The sequence below is a fragment of the Schistocerca nitens genome, chromosome 3 (assembly GCF_023898315.1).
Source record: "Schistocerca nitens isolate TAMUIC-IGC-003100 chromosome 3, iqSchNite1.1, whole genome shotgun sequence".
Classification (NCBI taxonomy): Eukaryota; Metazoa; Arthropoda; class Insecta; order Orthoptera; family Acrididae; genus Schistocerca; species Schistocerca nitens.
The window spans coordinates 395,303,870-395,326,302 of NC_064616.1; the positions used below are offsets into that span (position 1 = coordinate 395,303,870).

At 46.2% G+C, this 22,433-nt stretch overlaps 1 protein-coding gene and 2 non-coding genes across 3 annotated transcripts in view; 1 reads left to right on the top strand and 2 right to left on the bottom strand.

The window, feature by feature from the left end:
• Positions 1–22,433, bottom strand: part of LOC126249611 (uncharacterized) — a 436,460-nt gene that overhangs the window by 336,173 nt on the left and 77,854 nt on the right. The window lies entirely within an intron of this gene.
• Trnat-ugu (transfer RNA threonine (anticodon UGU)) lies at positions 9,190–9,264 on the bottom strand. Its single transcript has one exon. It is a non-coding gene; the product is annotated as a tRNA-Thr (tRNA).
• Positions 9,383–9,457, top strand: Trnat-ugu (transfer RNA threonine (anticodon UGU)). Its single transcript has one exon. It is a non-coding gene; the product is annotated as a tRNA-Thr (tRNA).

The window sequence follows — 22,433 nt, forward strand, 5'->3', positions numbered from 1 at the left end:
ATACTTATAATATACGGCAGGACGCCGAGGACACGGAAGAACTGAAAACAAAGGCAGGTTCTCTACTGTATCTATATACAGTGTACTTGCGAATTACGATTTACACGTCAGTTGTTTGACGTTTCAGGACCGTGTAGTATTGACACCATTATGTCATTCAAAAACGTACAAAACCTTTCAGTACAGGATAACATACTCATAGGCAAACTATGACGCTACGCTGTTTGAAAATACCTGTTCAACGTTTTTAAGCGACCAGATAATGCATTGCAGAAGCTAGATGCAGCCCAGGTGCCCATCACGAACATTTAAACAAAGTCACCGGCGGGAATAATCCCACTGTTAGCATTACGTGGATTCCATACATAGTTAACGTTCACTTGAAAAAATATTAATACTTAATTTTAGAAAAATCATGATCGACGCAAAAGCTGTACGTCACTTTTAGACAACCGTTTCGGTCAGACAACAGGCCATCCCAAGGAGTAAAACATCAGTTAAATATATGTGTCAAATCACGACAACTTGTATCTAGGTCGACTTTACAGACCAACTGCATGAAAGTTGTGTAGTGTAAAGTACCCATATTTCGGCAGGTAGCCTAACTCCAGGTAGCTGAATCTCTCTCTTGGTTGTCACTGCGCTCCGTAGCTCGCTCCGACAACCAGTAGCGAATATGAAGACGCTATGTGTGCTTTCCGATATGTCCCAAGGAACAGATACCATCTTTGTATAGTTAAGGCTAACCGGCCATTGACCTTCTTCTTCAGTGCTGGATGCACACGCATTGCCTGAACTCTTACGCGACTCGGTAAGATTGTCTGCCGCGAGTAATGAGTGTAATGGGCAGGGGCACTACGAATGTAGTGTGTGGACAATAAATTGTAAATGTGAGTCTCACGGGGGGGGGGGGGGGGTGCTAGGGACAAATCCCTGCAGTTGCACTATCCTCTGAGCCCTCGGTAGCTCATATGGATAGAGCGTCTGCCATGTAAGCAGGCGATCACGGGTTTCGAGTACCGGTTGAGGATCACATTTTCAACTGTCCCCGTTGATGTATATCAACGCCTGTCGACAGCTGAGGGGTCTTGATTTAATTATCATTTCACCAGTAGCGAAGGTAATTCTGATACGCTGTTGTGAGTTTGGTGCCGCTGCTGTCAACATTTCATTCTCGACAGCTATTTTTGCACTGTGATCAAGATAAACATTTTCTTCAGAGTTCAGTTCGAAGTCGTTTCTCAAGTCAGGTATGATGTACGTTCGAAGTGTTTCATATGAAACAGTAATCTGAAGCACGCTCTTCCTTTCTATTGACAAAATTGTCGTCCATCGCGTTGTTTCTACACAGAAGTAAGGAATGGTATCTAATTGCGGGTAGTAATACGTTCCACTGTTTCCGATGCCCGAAATTTGGCGTCAGTTCATATAAACAGATGTTCTGAATTTTATGCCAGATGCCGGCTTTACAGTGTTCGAAAGACGTTGGGCCATTGATGGGCTGGGCATACTGCAGAGCACCAACAATAGAAGTGGCTGCAAGAGGTGTCAAAAATGTGGGATCTACTCTTTTTATATCTATGGATTTTCCCGCTCAGCATTCTTCAGCGTATGCTGATAAAACCTCCGAAGCTATAGCAGGGCCATTGTCGACTGCAATTACTGAAATGGAAGAAACAGCGGTTCCTAACATTGAAATCGGCTCGCCTCCTCTGCTACCACGAGGAGGGGGAAAACCAGCTGCGTTGATGTCATCTCCTTTTAAAAAGGTTTTGGAGCAGTCTCTCTCTAAAGAGACAAAGAAAACAAGTACCATGAATACAGGAGAGACACCACCTTCAACAAAACCTACTCCAGAAACTTCATATGAGGCGTATCATAGCCCTTCAACATACGGGGTTAACAAAAGAAAACCCAACGTAAGAGAAAATCAGAGAGTCAAGAAGCAGCAGGGTCATGGTGATGACTCCGATTCATTCATGGATAAAACCATGTTGAAACACTCATCATCTGAATATGAAGAGCATGAGGAATGCATTTACTGCGACCTACTGTGGTCAACTGACACTTCTAAAGACACCTCGATTAAAAGCATCTGTTTCTTTCGCTGATGTTATGAGCTTTGAGGAGGTGTCTACTACGATACTTGGAAAGATTTTATGTGTGACTTCTGTATCAAAAACCACAAATGCTGAAAATTTTGCTTGTTATGACAAACGCCTCCAGAGTAACCGACAATTGTGCAGCGCTTTTTACTTCTGAAACAAATGTTTGTTACGAATAAAGACTATGTTACTAATTCCTTAAGCGTCTATGTACAACCCGCAATTAGGTAACCCGAAAACCCGAATTAGGAACACCATTTCCCCGGAGGTAAAAATTACACATTTTAATTCTTTCTCCTGCTATTACAGAATGAGAAAATATTCGGAAGAATTTTTGCAAGGCTAGTATTTAAATATTTTCTAGTAATAGTATAGCGCATTATCCATAGTTTAAAGGCTGCCAATTTCCTGGTAATTTTCAATGTAAAAACGGTACCTGACAGAGCACATACCCCTAATATAGGGAAACATCCAACTCTTACATTTTTTTTCTTTGCAACAAATGTCTTACTATGCTGGAAAATGGTGTGCTGTGTGACCGTAACAAATGGACAGAAATAAAGTAAATACCCGAGTGTGAAAATCACGATTTTTCAAAAGTATTTAGACGATGTAAATCACCAACTCCTTAAACGACTGTAAAATGATGGGAAACCAATTTATTCAGCCTCTGTACCGCAGTGCTAAGCTAATCGTGGTGTAACATGCCGTATCACAGAACACGGAAGATTTCTATATGTCGGAGCAGACGGCCTCAAGTCGCAATCAGCTGCGAGGGGGGCGGACCTGTGGAGGTCGCGGAACGTCTCGGCGAGGCGGGTTTTATCGGGGCCCACCCGCCTCGAGAAGGGTCAGAGGTCAGGCACGCTGATGACGCTGCAGCGCTCCGGAAGTCGCGATATGGGTGGCTGCGCTCTCGGCTCACTCCACCCGTGGCTAACGCCGCCGTACGTACATCACTATTTGCTGTTCTGTTCATCGCTCCAGTTTTATGTTACTCACTTCCGACTGAGTACCGTAACTATCGTCCTCTCACGGGACTCCTATACTTCCTTCAGATGTTCTACATTAATCTTCACCTCAAGGCTTGCATTCACTACTGCTCGCTTCTCTTTAGGATTTTTTGTACGTTAATACATATACATAGCACCATGGACAAAGTAACTGATGAAAACCTTGACGATATTTACTATCACTCTCAAGGTATCCGAATGTATTGAATTACGTACTCCCTAATTTGGTACAGCCCACATATCAGTCAGAGGGCATTCTGAGATAATGAAGTGTGACCTGAGATTTTTGTTAACGGCACCAAATTCCTTACATCATATTAAAGTCAGAAAGGTTCACAAAAATCACATGTGGCCCAGTGAAGAGTGTCCATTGCTCTGGGTTTGCGATAATAGTCAGTGTTACAAAACGAAATATTCAATGTTTGGATTACAGCCTCATGGGATTAACATTTGTAGTGTCTTGAAGGTTCTGGGACTCAGATATTTACAATAAACTGAAAAATGTAAGAGCAATATACATGTGTATAGAAAGGTGCTCTCTTATGGGGCAAGCATTTTAGTTGTTTGTATTTTCTTCCGTGTACGTCCAACGAATATGCTTTTGACTCCCTCGTAACTGGATTGTATGTGACACAGTTTGATGCAGATTTTTAGATTACGTGTACCTTGGACGCGGACATAGCCATTACTTCAACCCATTGCTTTCACGGACAGGAACCTGAATACAAAATGTACATTTCTCCTAAGATCCGCTGTTCCAATTTACAAATATACGTGACATCTGGTAACGTCGAACGCTGATGGCTTGACTTTCAAACGCAGCCAAGAGGTGGCAATGTGGTTAATTGAAGAAAAGTTTCATCGATTACTAGTGCAAATCTCTCCAAGGCAAACCAAACAGTCAGCAAAGGAAGGAGAAGCTTACTGGCGCTCAACGGCGAGGATACCAGCGCCGAGAAATGGATTCTGAAGTCTCGTACTAATAATTTAACTCTAAGACAATATCCGACGTCCAAGGTTATACAAAACAGCAGGCAATCCCTCCATTTTTATCGTGGTGCAGAAAAGAAGACAACGAAGAACAGAGGACATTACGACTGTAACAATCCGTTTTGGCTACCCTGCAAATGTAGTGTGTGCTAGTAAAGAATGAACAAAAGAGTTGGGTGACTATTACGCAACTGCAGACGACTGCAGAGGACCTGTGGGGCGAAGTCTTGTCATCGTACCCAGCGCTCCGCATTCGTATCCTAACGCGATACAGAGTTCCTAGACGCTCACTGCCATGGGGACCACCAGATCTGTTAATGAAGGATTTTGATGCGTCTTAGGTGTGTTGTACAGGGAACTGTCCTGAGTTCCTTGTTAGCGGATTATCATGCGACGGCCCCTAATTCCCGAGAAAATAGATGTTGAAATCTCATTCGAATCTTCTAAACACGTAACGTTTGTCATGTTTCGACCAAGCGAGCGTAGCGCAGCAGTTAAGGTTCAGAGCTGCCAAGCTGGCGGAACACATTTGCTGGTCCTTTCATGTTTACTTTTACAAGCAGTTTCAGATTTTCACTAAGAAAATTCTAAATGCTCCCGAGTGGCTAACAACTAATAGAGGAACTGTTTCGAGGGAAAGTTCCCAACAAATACCTTCTTTAATACGCATGGCCGGCCGCGGTGGCCTTGCGGTTCTAGGCGCTGCAGTCCGGAACCGCAGGACTGCTATGGTCGCAGGTTCGAATCCTGCCTCGGGCATGTATGTGTGTGATGGTTCAAATGGCTCTGAGCACTATGGGACTCAACTGCTGAGGTCATTAGTCCCCTAGAACTTAGAACTAGTTAAACCTAACTAACCTAAGGACATCACAAACATCCATGCCCGAGGCAGGATTAGAACCTGCGACCGTAGCGGTCTTGCGATTCCAGACTGCAGCGCCTTTAACCGCACGGCATGTGTGTGATGTCTTTAGGTTAGTTAGGTTTAAGTAGTTCTAAGTTCTAGGGGACTGATGACCACAGATGTTAAGTCCCATAGTGCTAACGGCCAACACTATTTAATAATATTGTGTAGGATGAAATGAAAAAAAATACAGTCAGGATGTGATCCTTTTTTAAAATGTGTATTCCATTTAGAGTTAAAAGCCAGATTTCCATCAGTAAGTTACGAAGTTATGAAGTTGCAAGGTTTCCAAGCTAAGCAACATTTACTGCCTTTTTGTAAGTTCTGTTTTCGTAACCGTTTTTCCTTCTATGCTAAAATTAGTCCGTCAGCGTGGTGGCCGCGAAACCTAGCTACTGCGCCACGTCTGCTTAATCGAAATATACTGAACGTTACGGGTGTAGAAGATACGTATCACACTTCAGCATCGATTTCTCGGTACTCAGCACTGATCCCCCTACATCATATCTAAGTCTAATCAAAGTCTGTGATTAAAAGGTTTCATTGTCCTCTTTTCATTGAAAAAATTCGGAAGGTGGAACTACATCGACATCTACATCTACATACATACTCCGCAATCCACCATACGGTGCGTGGCGGAGGGTACCTCGTACCACAACTAGCATCTTCTCTCCCTGTTCCACTCCCAAACAGAACGAGGGAAAAATGACTGCCTATATGCCTCTGTACGAGCCCTAAACTCTCTTATCTTTGTGGTCTTTCCGCGAAATGTAAGTTGGTGGCAGTAAAATTGTACTGCAGTCAGCATCAAATGCTGGTTCTCTATATTTACTCAGTAGCGATTCACGAAAAGAACGCCTCCTTTCCTCTAGAGACTCCCACCCGAGTTCCTGAAGCAGTCCCATAACACTCGCGTGATGATCAAACCTACCAGTAACAAATCTAGCAGCCTGCCTTTGAATTGCTTCTATGTCCCCCCTCAATCCGACCTGATAGGGATCCCAAACGCTCGAGCAGTACTCAAGAACAGGTCGTATTAGTGTTTTATAAGCGGTCTCCTTTACGGATGAACCACATCTTCCCAAAATTCTGCCAATGAACCGAAGACGTCTATCCGCCTTCCCCGCAACTGCCATTATATGCTTGTCGCACTTCATATCGCTCTGCAATGTTACGCCCAAATATTTAATCGAGGTGACTGTGTCAAGCGCTACACTACTAATGGAGTATTCAAACATTACAGGATTCTTTTTCCTATCCATCTGCATTAATTTAGATTTATCTATGTTTAGAGTTAGCTGCCATTCTTTACACCAATCACAAATTCTGTCCAAGTCATTTTGTATCCTCATACAGTCACTCAACGACAACACCTTCCCGTACACAACATCACCATCAGCAAACAGCTGCACATTGCTATCCACCCTATCCAAAAGATCATTTATGTAGATAAAAATCAACAGTGGACCTACCACACTTCCATGGGGCACTCCAGATGATACCCTCGCCTTCGATTAACACTCACCATCGAGGACAACATACTGGGTTCTATTACTTAAGAAGTCTTCGAGCCACTCACATACTTGGGAACCTATCCCATATGCTCGTACCTTAGTTAGGAGTCTGCAGTGGGGCACCGAGTCAAAAGCTTTCCGGAAGTCAAGGAATATGGCATCCGTCTGATACCCTTCATCCATGGTTCGCAAGATATCATGTGAAAAAAGGGCGAGCTGCTTTTCGCAGGAGCGATGCTTTCTAAAGCCGTGCTGATGCATGGACAGCAACTTCTCTGTCTCAAGGAAATTCATTATATTCGAACTGACAATATGTTCTAGAATCCTGCACCAAACCGATGTTAAGGATATTGGTCTGTAATTTTGAGGATCCGTCCTTCTACCCTTCTTATGTACAGGCGTCACCAGCGCTTTTTTCCAGTCGCTCGGGACTTTACGTTGGGCAAGAGATTCGCGATAAATGCAAGCTAAGTAAGGAGCCAATGCAGTAGAGTACTCTCTGTAAAATCGAATTGGAATCCCATCAGGACCTGGCGATTTATCTATTTTCAACCCATTCAGCTGATTCACAACCCCAGGGAAGTCAGTTACTATGTCGTCCATACGGGAATCTGTACGAGACTCAAACGGCGGTATGTCTGTAGGATCCTCCTGCGCGAAAGATTTCTCAAATGCTAAATTTAAAATTTCAGCTTTCGTTTTGCTGTCTTTCGTTGTCAGGCAAGACTGATCAGTGAGTGACTGGATGGAAGCCTTCGACCCGCTTACCGATTTTACGTAAGACCAGAATTTCCTTGGGTTTTCAGCAAGATCTTTTGCTAAGGTGTGATGGTGGTTGTGGTTGAATGATTCGCGCATCGCTCTTTTTACAGCAGCACGAATCTCTACTAACTTTTGCCTGTCCTCATTCTCCCGATCTTTCTTGTACCGCGAGTGCAACTGCTTTTGCTTCCTTAGCATTCTCCGAATTGCGCTCTTAAACCACTTTGGGTCTTTTCCGTCCGTAACCCACTTTTTCGGCACATACTTGTCCACTGCGTGATGAATATCTATGGAGATGAGGCTGTTACAGACGAAAATAGCCCATGAATAACAGTAGACAGTACATTGGGTAATCACATCGATGCCAGCTATGATGACCACGTTTCTCCACTCTAGGAGACTTTGAGGCGTCATTTTCTGTCTTACGGTATGTTCATCTCACTCTGCATGGGGCGGTTTAAAATGTATCATTTATTCCTGAAGGAAGCAGCTATTGCCAAAACTAGAGGAGAAGTTCCTATAATTAACGACGAAACCCACTTTTACAAGTTGTCTCAGTGGAAAGCAACAGAACTCTGTGAAACTTGAACTATACATAGAAAGAACTGTTACCGTATAATAAAACAGGTAACTGAAGACTTTACGCAATGAAATGAACCGAAATGACACTTTTATTAAAAGCACAATGCACAGCAGTAACAAAAATCATGCGATATCTCCTAATATAGTGTTGGACCTCCTTTTGCCGAACATAGTGCAGCAATTCAACGTGACCTGGACGCAACAAGTCGTTCGACGTCCCCTGCAGAAATATTGAGCCCCTATAGTGGACCATAACTGTAGAAGTGTTGCTGGGGCAGTATTTTGTGCACGAACTAACTTCTCGATTATGACACACAAGTGCTCTATGGGATTCACGTCATGTGAACTGGGTGGCCAGTCATTCACACCAACTATCCAGAATGCCCTTCAAGCCAGTCGCGAACAGATGTGGTCCAGTGACATGGCGCATTGTTGTTTGGGTCTATGAAGTCCATGAATGGTACCAAATGGCCTCCAAGTAGCCAAACAAAAACATTTCCAGTCAATGATCGGCAGAGGACCCAGTCCATTAAATGTGAACACAGTCCATATGGAGCCACCACCACATTGCACATTGCTGTGTTGGCAACTTGGGTCAATGGCTTCGTGGGGTCCGCGCCACACTCGAACCCTACTATCAGCTCTAACCAGCTGAAATCGGGACTCATCTGACCACGCCACGGTTTTCCAGTCATCGAGGGTCCAACCGATATGGTCACGAGCCCACGAGAGACGCTGCAGGCAACGTCGTGCTGTTAACAAAGGTACTCTCGTCTAAGTATGCTGCCACAGCCCATTAACGACAATCCTGCCGCATTGTACTAGCAGATACGTTCGTCGTACGTTCCACATTTATTTCTGCGGTTATTTCAAGGAGTACTGCTTGTCTGTTAGCACTGACAACTCTAACCAAATGCCGCTGCTCTTGGTCATTAAGTCATGGGCGTCGGCCACTGGGTCGGCCGTGGTGAGAGGCAATGACGGATTTTGGTATTCTCGGCACTTCTTGACACTGTGGATCTCGGAATATCGAATTACATAGCGATTTCCGAAATCGAATGTCTCATGTCTTTAGCTCTAACTACCATTCCACATTTCGGAGCTTGTTAATTCCGATCGTGCTGCGTTAATCACGACAGCACCGTTTCCCCTGTATCACTTTAATATAAATGACAGTATATGACTGTAGTATCTGTTCCCGAAAGAACAGTTACCGTGGATGACCATGCAGCTTTGCTAGAAATGAAATTATGATTAAATAGACACCCTAGCTGCAAGCAGGCGTTGATGTACTTCATTGGGGACATGTTGAAAATGTGTGCCCCGACCGGGACTCGAACCCGGGATCTCCTGCTTACATGGCAGACGCTCTATCCATCTGAGCCACCGCGGGCACAGAGGATAGTGCGTCTGCAGGGACTTATCCCTTGCACGCTCCCCGTGACATGTTGGGAATGTGGACCTCACGGGGAGCGTGCAAGGGTAAGTCCCTGCAGACGCACTATCCTCTGTGCCCGCGGTGGCTCAGATGGATAGAGCGTCTGCCATGTAAGCAGGAGATCCCGGGTTCGAGTCCCGGTCGGGGCACACATTTTCAACATGTCCCCAATGAAGTACATCAACGCCTGTTTGCAGCTAAGGTGTATTTAATTATCATTTCATAAATGACAGTCCCCCAATGTACAGCCCTTTTATAGCTTGTGAACGCGATACCATCGCGGTATCTACATGTGCCCATCGCTATCCCATCGTTTTTGTCACCTCTTTGTAATTACACTGAAGTCATCGCAATTTCTATTGATCTCTTAAACATTAAAATAGGCGAGACCGGACGGACGGTAATACACGCTCTGCAACGTCCTCCCATGCTGACCAGAAAGTTTGTATGAACTTCTATGGCAGGGCTTTCCCTTCCTCCACCAGGACATCGAAGGTGTTTGAAGTCGGATGAACAAACAAGCCTGTACATTCGCCGAATATACTCACATTCTAAGAGCTCCTCCAGAGCTCCTCCACCTTCGCAGTTCACGAAACTAGGGTGCATACTATGGCCAGCATGGCAGCACGTTGCACAGCATGCATTGCCGACCGTGGTCCTCACACGTCTCATTCAGAGCCATGTCCCGTCTCGTACAGGGACCATCATAAATCGCGGTGACGTAAGTTCTTTGATTGTCTTTTAATGAAAGTGTCACTTCTGTTCGTGTCATTGTGTAGTTTTTCGACTTATCTTCTGTAACACACTGTAACAGTTCTATGTACGGTTGACGTTTCATCGAGCTATATTACTCGGCGGTGACATCATGCGACAGTGTATCCACCTTAAGCTTTGCACACCGGTGTATGTCCGTAAACCAATACTGGTTCAGATATGAGCCGTTTTACTTGTGAAGCTGTCTTACTGCTGCAGTTCATAGAGTGACGAATTTCTAGCGCTGTTGGAGGACGTTAACTTGTAGAACGACAACGATTGCGATTTACGCACAACGTGGCACCACCACGTTTTCTACGGATGGTGCGATTGTACCTCTTAGCCACATTTCATGTACGATCGCTTTTACGAAAAAGTCCGGTAGCATGGCCTCCAGTTCAGTCTGTGGGATACTCCCCACCCGTCGCATGTAGGGTGCCTAAGGGATGCTGTGTTCTCGGAATGCTATATAACAGTTCAAGCAAATAACAATAGCAGTCTTAATTCAATAAAGCAGATTGACAATACTTAACTTTGTATTAACAATTGTGTCCCAAGTGATGGGCGACATGCAAATAAGTCAGAGTCTTTTGTTGCATATAAGGTGCAGGTAAGCAATTGATATGGATCACTACTAACTGATATCGTAACACTCTCTGCTAGACCGTTCTAATACTCTGCGATTACTGAGCCGATACTGAGCGGTCGAGGCTGGCAGGAGTGGCAGTTAGATTCTCCTCTTGTAGAGGCCACTCCTTAGTGGTGCGATCCTAATCAGCGCACCATTGGCCGACGTCGTTTCACCTCTTCTCTCGCGTTCTTTATCTCCGTTTCAGCGCTCGTGGTTACGTCAGATCACAGTGGACCTGAATCCCTCGCATTTCTAGCTATGAAGACATTTAAAGGCATTGGATAATGTGCAGAGGGTACAAGAGCGCGTGACCAATGCGTGCTAGGCAGTCCGAATCGAGCCAGGTCAGTTTGAAAGGCTGCGTGATTCACTGTGAAGAAGGGCTTAAGTATGTGTCTATATAGGAGGTAGCGACAAGGAGCACTGTATATACTATCTACTGCCAACCAACAGACAGATGGGAACGTGACGACATGATGACCAATATATCAACAGGTACTGGTTTCAGGACTTTTCTTCTAGTATTGAATAATACTGTCTCACATGGAAAAATGTGATCCTCTTATAGAAACGACATGTATTTAGAAATTTAAAAGCCTTCAGGCAGAAGCTTCTAAATGGCAGAGGTATCCATCTGACAGGAACCTGTGTAGTGAGGCTAGGTGTAGAATACATACCTCCTAATTTGTCATTTTACTTAAATGGACCTGTGATAGGACTTACTCAAGGCATCATAGCCCCTGGAGGTCAGGAGCTCAAGGCTGATGGAACTACGTATTTAAACTTCAGAGAATACCACATAAAGAAGGCTAAGTATTTCATAATCTGTTTACAAGCAGATATTTAGGATATGTGGGTCACTGAACCCATTGCACGTGACACAAAAAAGTTCGTCATGAAATCTGTAACAAAGAGAAAATAATGACAAGTACGTACCAGCGATGACTTTAAACTATAATTTTTAGTAACACAGTACTATGTTAGCGTGAACGGTCACATGCGGATTGTTTTGAATGATGTAAATTTTTATTACGAGTGGATTATAGAAGTTGCCAGCATTTCTCAAAATGGGTAAAAATGTGGGGGAAGTGGAGGGTGCAGAAAGCACATCTGAATTACAACTACATTATGCTTTCACTATGTACCGGCATGCTCACGTATTTTCCCACGTAAAGTCGAGATGCTCGGCAAATGATGTAATCGTCTGCGGCAGCACCTCCCACGCGATTTCGACGTAGGCGGGTCCCATGAATATCTTCCTTGTAGTAACTAAAGGTCAACCGGCAATGAAGACAATTGGGTAGTGGGAACCGCCGTTGTCTGTTCCGATGACGTCATCTGCTGTAACGTAAAATCAAGTGCATATCATCCAGTACGATGTTAGCACGCAGCCGTTATGGTCGCCCTCCTGCAAAGTCGGCGGGATAAAAATTGGCGGAGCTCACGAATATATGTCATACAAAAAGTTCACTGCCATAAAATCTTAGTTCTTAAATTCCATTACTAACACACTATTCATAAATACGCTGCTGGAAAAAATAATAGTACACCTGCGAGGCGACGTAGATTTTGATCTGATGATGGCGTATGCCACCTGAGGAATAGCAGATGTACCGATACTAGTTTCAACATCGTTCGGCAACAGATATCGTATGGCATAGCTACCAGAGCGCCAGAAGGGTCAATGGGTTGCAAATGTGTGAAGCAAGCAGTTAACCATGCTGGTGGTGGTGGTGGTGGTGGTGGTGGTGGTGGTGGTGATTAGTGGTTAACGTCCCGTCGACAACGAGGTCATTAGAGACGGAGCGCAAGCTCGGGTTACGGAAGGATGTGGAAGGAAATCGGCCGTGCCCTTTCAAAGGGACCATCCCGGCATTTGCCTGAAACGATTTAGGGAAATCACGGAAAACCTAAATCAGGATGGCCGGAGACGGGATTGAACCGTCGTCCTCCCGAATGCGAGTCCAGTGTGCTAACCACTGCGCCACCTCGCTCGGTATGCTACCGAGACGCACTCGTGCTTCCTGCAGATAACTAAGCGAGTGTGAAAAAGGTCAAACTGTGTCCTTCCGAGTGGCGGGGTGGACCTTTCGGAGTACTGCCATACAAGTTGGTTGTGAAACGCCAGTTATGCGACGACGTTAGTATCAGAGTTAACGTGAACATTCTCACATCCGCAGAAAAGGTTCTGGACGCCCACGTAGCACAGACGCCCGCCAGGATCGTCGTATTGTACTGGCAGCAGTGGTAGATCGTACCACAGCACAAATGAGAGGACTTGTGTGCCCACTCGTGTCAACACGAGCTGTAGCGAACCGGATATTAGTACTGGGACTACGGACAGGGACACTTCTAGCCCTTTTCCACCCACCCCACAGCATCGACATGCACGTCTCGACTTGCACCGTCAGACGATCACTTTGAAGATGGACTTGCGCGCCGGAGTCTTCAGCGATGAAAGCAGATCCTGCCTGCACGCTAGTGATGGTCCTTCGCTCTTTAGACGTAGACCTGTTGAGTTTTGCATCGTAGAGTGAACTGGTCCAAGATAAACTAGCTCCAACCCAGGCCTTTCGGTCTGGAGTGCGATAAGCTACAACTCTCGTTCGCCTTCGGTGTTTCTGGAGGGGACGCTAACCAACGCTCGGTATTTGCATAATGTAGTTAGGCCCGTTCTTTTTCCAGTTTTTGCAAAAGGAAGGTGATGTCCCAACAGGACAATGCTCACCCACAACTCAAGGTGCTCTGAAAGCGTGATTCATCTTCTGTAGCCAGCACGATATCCGGACTAGTCTCCAATCGAGCACTTGTGTGATATGACGGACCGAGAAGTGAATCGTAAACCAACAGCTGTTACAGAACTAAGTGAACAGGTCGAGCAGGCGTGGCATAACGTATTCAAGAACAGTGTTTGTCACATGTAGGATCGACTGGACGCCTCAGTCATCGCCTGCATTGCCGCCCTTGGAGGCCATACCACATACTACTCGTATTATCGGTGTTTCAGCATGATTAAGTACCGGATAACTCAGAATCGCTTGTGCTCTTGATCTGTAAATGTAATCATTTAATGTACTCCATATACACTGTTGCAACAATAAATCTTGAGTGCACTGGAAACCTCTAGCAGGTTGTACTATTTCTTTTTCCAGCAGTACAGTACAATAGGGAAAGTTCGTGACACATTTAATCTTTCAAAATATAACAGGTCAAACGAGGATACCATTGTCCGCTTTCTAATGACGATAAGTCACAAGGGTTCCCCTTTCTCTCTTTTACACCACTCCTCTTTCTTTAACTTGCCTTCTGAGGGTTTTATGTTACTTTATTTTGTAATTTGTTCCTTCTTCACAATAAGTTTATCCCATTTTGCCTTTTCTTTGACTTCCTCGACTTGGGACAGTCATCAGTTTTCTGCTATGTTAGTAAGTTCTTTGAGTCGTCAAGTCTGGCGAACTGTCACATTCATCTTACTGCTTCTTTAGGTTCTTCTGTCTATCACATCGTCCAGGATGTGACGTCTCATCATCCCTTGCCTTCTCTTCCTTTCTACTTTATTTTAATTCTACCCTTTAAGGCTTCTTCTTCTCCTTCAGAGATGTCTTACTTAATGTCTCTTCCTTTTTTAACTTATCAGGAATGCGTTATAATCTGTCGAAATTGTGAAACGTGCGCTTCTTACGTACTTCCCACTGCGAGTGTTTGGTCAAAACCATGATGAAAACATATTCACTTACGGATAATCTTAAAAAATGTGTTTCTCGTCGAACAGTCATCGCGTTTGTAATTATTGAGAAAAAACAGTTTTCCTTTAACGATTCGTTATTTCCTCAGGGCGAATATTTAGGACACAATGCTTTTTCATATTCATCGAACGTTACATATTGATAAGGCACTCCATTTTCCACGTTAGCGCTCCAGTACTCACATGCCGTTGCTACAGACCAAACAGCTTCAGGAAATCAAATGGGAGAAAATGTTTTCCAGGGTCATCTTCTTCAAATGTATCTCAACTTATTAGACTGTTAATGACAATGCTTGTGCAGCAATTCGCCACACGTTTCTCTTACATCTTAGCGTATTAAATCTGCATCAGTAGGCGAGTTGGCACATTTTGCATATTTCATACTTTTATCCAGTTCCAGGAACTTTTGTCTTTATGTTAAAATGATGTTGCTGCCCACGAATCACAATGATTTCTAACGGCCGAAATTGTTTCCAGACAAGACGTTTAATTCCATGAAAATTTCATGTGAACTCCTTTAACTATTGAACACGAGCTGCTTATTGTTTTTATTATCTGGTTAAATTCCCGTGCTCTTTGCTTGACTTTCTCATTTCATTTCTGTCCTCGTTGTCTGACATTCTCTAATCATTTCTACTCTCATCCCATGAACTTTTCTATCTTTTTCATCTCTTGATCAGAGTGTCTCATGCCGTTGCTTGATTTCCTGCCCTTGTTAGCAGCAGAATTTACATTACCGCGTTATTTCTGGTTTTCACAGGATTACTCCTAACCATATTGTGTTTCTGCCCATTGGAGTTCAGATTAGAATATTCTTTTTTTTTAATTCAGTCCACAAGGTCACTGTTACTAGCGGCTGCTGGTTCTCAAAGATTGGCTACGTTCACACAGGAATCACTTAATTCCAAAATCACACTATAATTATGATTACAATTAATCACTGTTTACTCGATACCTCAGGCACACTAATAAAAAGTATTGTTGCTTTGTTCACAATAACTAGAATTCATCATTTACAGTTCACTCCCACGCAGCGTCATTCCACTGGATTAAGAAGCGCTACTGAATCACTTGAAATATACTCACCGTAACTGTCATGTGGTAATCAGACTGCATCTTCGAAAACTGCTGATGGCCTTGTGCTTTTCTCTGTTTCACCACGTTTCTATCAATATTAGTAAGTGTAACCTACTGCGTATAACAAAGCGAAAATCCCCATTAATGTACGAGTACAAAATAAATGCTCGTCAAGTATCTCGGTGTAACTATTCGAAATGATCTCAAATGGAATGATCAGACTACACAAGTAACGGGCAAGGCGAACTCCAGATTGCGGTTTATTGGTAGAATCCTGAAGCGATGCACTCCTTCAACAAAGGAAATTGCTTACAATACGTTAGTTCGTCCAGTATTAGAGTACTGTTCGTCTGTATGGGACCCTTACCATTTGGGTCTCATTCCAGAGATTGAGAAGGTCCAAAGAAGAGCGGCAATATTCGTGACTGGTACACTTACCCATCGAGAGAGCGTTACAAATCTCATAGAAAGTTTGAAGTGGGACGCAGTTGCGGATAGACGACGCACTAAACGGAAGGGGCTGCTCTCTGATATGACTTCGGCACGAATTGTGCCCTCCACCACACACCGCTTGGTAGCTAGGGGAGTATATATGTAGATGTAGATGTAGGACGTCCCTCATGTGATGTAGAAAAATAGTATTGCTACTGCCACTGTCACAGTTCAAGTCAATGCCTCGTCCGAAATGAACTGAGCAGTGAAATTATAAGAATACTAGCATTTAGAGTTACGAACGTTATTTTAATGATTCGTTTATGAACAACCACCCCACGACGATTCACCACAACTATAGAAGCCGGAGCGCCAAAGGTACTACTAAACATTTTCAGACCGAAATTCTAGGTCGCCTGTCTGCTCCAGATGCGGATCTGCAACCGTTTTTTGCAATCCATTTATCCCATGCTAGAACGACGTTTTTCCCATGACTGCACTACAGCGCGGTGTAGTGCTACGATCGTGCTCTTTGCCCTTCCTAATTTACTTTATAGGCAAACGCCACCGCAATTGAAATCCAGTTCTGCTCTCCATGAACATTACACTGTTTAGTGTAAAATCGAAGAGTAAGCCACGTAACAGTGTGCGTCTTCCAAACAACAGTTTATATCTTTCAGCAGAAAGAGAATTGTTGTAATTCAATTCAGCGTCATATATCGTTCATATGTATATGCTTTAATGTGTGCACTATTTTTTGATAGATACAAACACACTGATCATCCTAAAAGCCCAGAAAATGTTTATTCTTTTGTAGCCACCCTGGATATTCTGTCCTTTGTGGCAGCTCCAATGTTCTAAATAAGTCGTGCCTGCTAATTCATCACTGCTATAACGCGCTGTACGGTGCGATTCCGTATTAGTCAGAGTGCGAAGCTGCTCGATATACAGAGCCTCGCTGGCACTCGCGGCATGGGAGTTTCATTGCTGGCTCTCTGACGATGTATCTTTAGTGTATCCCGTGGGTCAAGATATTATTTTATAATTCTGTTAACAGCTGGATATTACACACGATGCAGTCACACTGATTTGCCCACCACCTATGTTCGACGTTAACGTGAAATAACCACTCACAGTAAGCAAGTGGCAACACTAGCAGTGCAGGGTATATAATGCGCATCGGGGGAACTGACATCAGTGCAATAGTTGTGGTCGTGCGGAAAGGAAGCAATTGTGTGATTGGATTGAAGAGTTCCTGGATAACAGAACGCAGCATGTGATTCTCAATGGAGAGAAGTCTTCCGAAGTAAGAGTGATTTCAGGTGTGCCGCAGGGGAGTGTCGTAGGACCGTTGCTATTCACAATATACATAAATGACCTTGTGGATGACATCGGAAGTTCACTGAGGCTTTTTGCGGATGATGCTGTGGTATATCGAGCGGTTGTAACAATGGAAAATTGTACTGAAATACAGGAGGATCTGCAGCGAATTGACGCATGGTGCAGGGAATGGCAATTGAATCTCAATGTAGACAAGTGTAATGTGCTGCGAATACATAGAAAGAAAGATCCCTTATCATTTAGCTACAATAAAGCAGGTCAGCAACTGGAAGCAGTTAATTCCATAAATTATCTGGGAGAAGGCATTAGGAGTGATTTAAAATGGAATGATCATATAAAGTTGATCGTCGATAAAGCAGATGCCAGACTGAGATTCATTGGAAGAATCCTAAGGAAAAGCAATCCGAAAACAAAGGAAGTAGGTTACAGTACGTTTGTTCGCCCACTGCTTGAATACTGCTCACCAGTGTGGGATCCGTACCAGATAGGGTTGATAGAAGAGATAGAGAAGATCCAACGGAGAGCAGCGCGCTTCGTTATAGGATCATTTAGTAATTGCGAAAGCGTTACGAAGATGATAGATAAACTCCAGTGGATTGGTTGGTTTGGAGGATTGAAGGGACCAGACTGCGACGGTCATCGGTCCCTTTTTCCAAAAAAAATTAAAACCGCCCAAAGAGAATAAAAACGAACAACAGGGAAGACGTCAGACGACACGGGACAAGAAAGACTCCGACAGAGATCAGGCAAAACGAAATAAAATCACACAGAGTGTGACGGTGGTTGGCCGACCACAGGAACAAAAAAAGGAAAAGCCAACCACCGAGAACACATTAAAAACTCAGTTGAAAACCGTAGGCGAAGGCCAGAATCAACACATAACAATAAAATAAAACATAAACACTCATATTAAATGATAAAAAACCCCTGTCCGAATAAAACGTAAAACTAAGTCAGCCATAGCCGAGTCATCTGTTAAAAGGGCAGGGAGAGTGTCAGGCAGTGCGAACGACTGCCTGAGCACAGATAAAAGTGGACAGTCCAATAAAATGTGGACCGCTGTCAAAACGGAGCCGCAGCGACATAAAGGTGGGTCCTCACGTCGCAATAGGTGGCCGTGCGTCATCCATGTGTGCCCAATGCGCAGCCGGCAGAGGACAACAGACTCCTTGCGAGAGACCCGCAAGGAGGAGCGCCACGCACCGGTAGCCTCCTTGATGGCCCGAAGTTTGTTGCGTGGAGGCAGGGCGAGCCATTCAATGTCCCAAAGGTCCAGAATTTTGCGGCGTAGGAATGCTCGCAAATCTGTCTCCTGGAGGCCAATGTCCTGAGATGGTGCACTAGTCGCCTCTTTCGCCAGCCGGTAAACATTCTCATTGCCGGGGATCTCAACATGGCCTGGGGTCCACACGAAGACCGCAGAGCGGCCGCAACGTGCAAGAGTATGCAGGGACTCATGGATAGCCATCACCAGACGAGAACGAGGAAAACACTGGTCGAGAGCGCGTAAACTGCTCAGGGAATCGCTACAGATAACGAAGGACTCACCTGAGCAGGAGCGGATATACTCTAGGGCTCGAAAGATGGTGACCAGCTCAGCAGTGTAAACGCTGCAGCCAGCCGGCAAGGAACGTTGTTCGGAATGGTCCCCTAGAGTTAGCGCATACCCGACACGACCAGCAACCATCGAACCGTCAGTGTAAACAATTCCAGACCCCTTATACGTGGCCAGGATGGAATAAAAGCGGCGGCGGAAGGCCTCTGGAGGGACTGAGTCCTTCGAGCCCTGTGCCAAGTCGAACCGAAGGCAAGGGCGAGGAACACACCACGGGGGTGTACGCAGAGGTGCCCGGAAAGGAGGTGGACAGGGAAAAACCCAAGCCCGGAGAGAAGCTCCTTGACGCGTACAGCGATCGGACAACCCGACCGGGGCCGACGGTCTGGTAGATGGACGACTGACTACGGGAACAGGACACGGTAATTTGGATGCCCGGGCAAGCAGCATAAGCAGCCAGTAATTGTTGGCGTCGTAACCGCAGTGGAGGGACACCTGCCTCCACTAGTATGCTGTCCACAGGGCTGGTGCGGAAAGCACCAGTGGCAAGCCATATGCCGCTGTGTAGGATTGGGCCCAGTACCCGCAGCGCAGATGGGGATGCTCAGCCATAAGCCAGGCTCCCATAATCCAGACGAGACTGAATTAACTCCTGGTAGAGCCGTATCAGGGTAGATCGGTCGGCACCCCAGCGGGTGTGGCTCAAGCATCTCAGAGCATTTAGATGCCGCCAACACGTCTGTTTAAGCTGCCGAATATGAGGCAGCCAAGTCAGCCGGGCATCAAAAACTACACCCAAAAACCTGTGGGTCTCCACCACAGCAAGGAGTTCGTCGGCAAGATAAAGCCGCGGATCAGGATGGACTGTTCGGCGCCGGCAGAAATGCATAACGCGGGTCTTGGCAGCCGAAAACTGAAAACCATGCGCTACAGCCAAAGACTGCGCCTTGCTTATAACGCCCTGTAGCTGACGTTCAACAGCTGCAATGCCAGTAGAGCTGTAGTAAAGGCAGAAGTCGTCAGCATACAGGGAAGCGGAGACAGAATTTCCCACGGCCGCAGCGAGCCCGTTAATGGCTATTAAAAACAGGCAGACACTTAAAACAGAACCCTATGGCACACCGTTCTTCTGGACGTGGGAGGAACTATACGAGGCCGCGACTTGCACGCGGAAGGTACGATAAGACAGAAAATTGCGGATAAAAATCGGCAGAGGACCCCGAAGACCCCATGCATGAAGCATTGTAAGGATGTGATGACGCCATGTCGTATCGTACGCCTTTCGCATGTCGAAAAAGACAGCGACCAGGTGCTGACGGCGGGCAAAGGCGGTACGGATGGCCGACTCCAGGCTCACCAGATTGTCGGTGGCGGAGCGGCCTTTACGGAACCCACCCTGAGACGGAGCCAGAAGGCCCCGAGACTCCAGTACCCAATTCAAGCGCCGGTTCACCATCGGTTCAAGCAACTTGCAAAGGACGTTGGTGAGGCTAATGGGACGGTAGCTGTCCACCTCCAGAGGGTTCTTTCCAGGTTTCAAAACGGGGATGAAAATGCTTTCCCGCCATTGCGACGGAAACTCCCCCTCGACCAAAAGACGGTGGTAAAGATCGAGGAGGCGCCGCTGGCAGTCCACTGAAAGATGTTTCAGCATCTGACAGTGGATGCCATCTGGCCCAGGAGCGGTATCAGGGCAAGCGGCTAGGGCACTGTGAAATTCCCACTCACTGAATGGAGCATTGTAAGATTCTGGGTGGTGGGTGCGAAACGAAAGGCTCCGACGTTCCATCCGCTCTTTAATGGAGCGGAAGGCCAGTGGGTAATTGGAAGAAGCGGAACTAAGAGCAAAATGTTCTGCCAAGCTGTTGGCAATTTCGCCGGAGTCTGTACAAACTGCTCCATTCAGTGAGAGCGCAGGGACGCTGACAGGGGTCCGATAGCCATAGAGGCGTCGGATCTTTGCCCAGACCTGCGATGGAGAGACATGGAGGCCAAGGGTGGACACATACCGCTCCCAGCACTCCTGCTTGCTTTGGGGGATAAGGCGGTGGGCCCGCGCACGCAGCCGTTTGAAGGTGATGAGGTGTTCAATGCAGGGATGTCGCTTGTGACGCTGTAGCGCCCGCCGGCGATCTCAGGCGACCACCAAGGCACAGTCCGCCGCCGTGGGGACCCAGAGGAACGGGGAATGGCAGATTCGGCGGCAGTAATGATGCTGGTGGTGACCGATTGAACCACCGCATCAATGTCATCATTAGAGAGAGGCTCAATAGCGGCAGTGGATGAGAACAAGTCCCAGTCAGCCTTATTCATAGCCCATCTGCTAGGGCGCCCAGAAGAGTGACGCTGTGGTAGTGACAGAAAGATCGGAAAGTGGTCACTACCACACATGTCGTCATGCACACTCCATTGGACAGACGGTAAGAGGCTAGGGCTACAGATTGAAAGGTCAATGGCGGAGTATGTGCCATGCGCCACACTGAAGTGTGTGAAGGCACCATCATTTAAAATCGAGAGATCGAGCTGCGACAATAAATGCTCAACGGTGGCAGCTCGACCTGTTGCCACTGACCCACCCCATAGAGGGTTATGGGCGTAGAAGTCGCCCAATAGCAAGAAAGGTGGCGGCAATTGGGCTATCAGCGCAGCCAGGACATGCTGCGAGACATCACCATCCGGTGGAAGGTAAAGACTGCAGACGGTAACAGCCTGTGGCGTCCACACCCGAACAGCGACAGCCTCTAAAGGTGTTTGGAGAGGGACAGACTCGCTGTGCAGAGTGTGAAGGACATAGAGGCAGACGCCACCAGACACCCTTTCATATGCTGCCCGGTTCTTATAATAACCCCGATAGCCACGGAGGGCAGGGGTTCGCATTGCTGGAAACCAAGTTTCCTGAAGAGCAATGCAGAAGAAAGGGTGAAGGCTGATAAGTTGGCGGAGCTCAGCTAGACGGTGGAAGAAACCGCTGCAGTTCCACTGGAGGATGGTATTGTCCATTGCGGAGAAAGGCGTGACGGGACTGGGAAGGCAGATTACGCCGCTGGGTCACCTGCTGCCTCTGATGGAGCACCCGTGCAAGTGCTATCCATTGCGTCTGAGGGATCGGCGAGATCGAGGTCCTCAGCGGACGCAAGGATCTCCACCTCATCCTCAGACGCAGAGCTTTTAGGTAGCGGTGGAGTAGGTGCCACCGCAGGTGTCTTGGACTTACGGGTCTTCAAAATCGTTTTCTCCCGCTGTTCCTTTGGGTGCCGTTGTTGAGAGGGCTTATTGGAGTCAGTCTCTGGGACCGAAGAGGATTGCTAAGCCCGTCGACCAGCGACCTGTGGCTTCTTCAGCCACTGGTTAGTGTCTGCTGTGCCGCTGGTAGGAACCTGGGAAGGGAGTGACCCAAGGGATCCCTTCCGAGCGAGATAAGCCGAAGAAGACTTACGCTTCTCCGGCTTAGAAGTGGGGACTGGTGTCCCCGGTGGTTTAGTGAGTGCTGCTCCCGAGGTAAATGGTGTGGGAGCAACAGCGGGAGAAGGGGCCCCCATCGTCAAGGGGACAGGTGAGGCCCTCTGACTCTGAGAGCTGACTGTATATCTT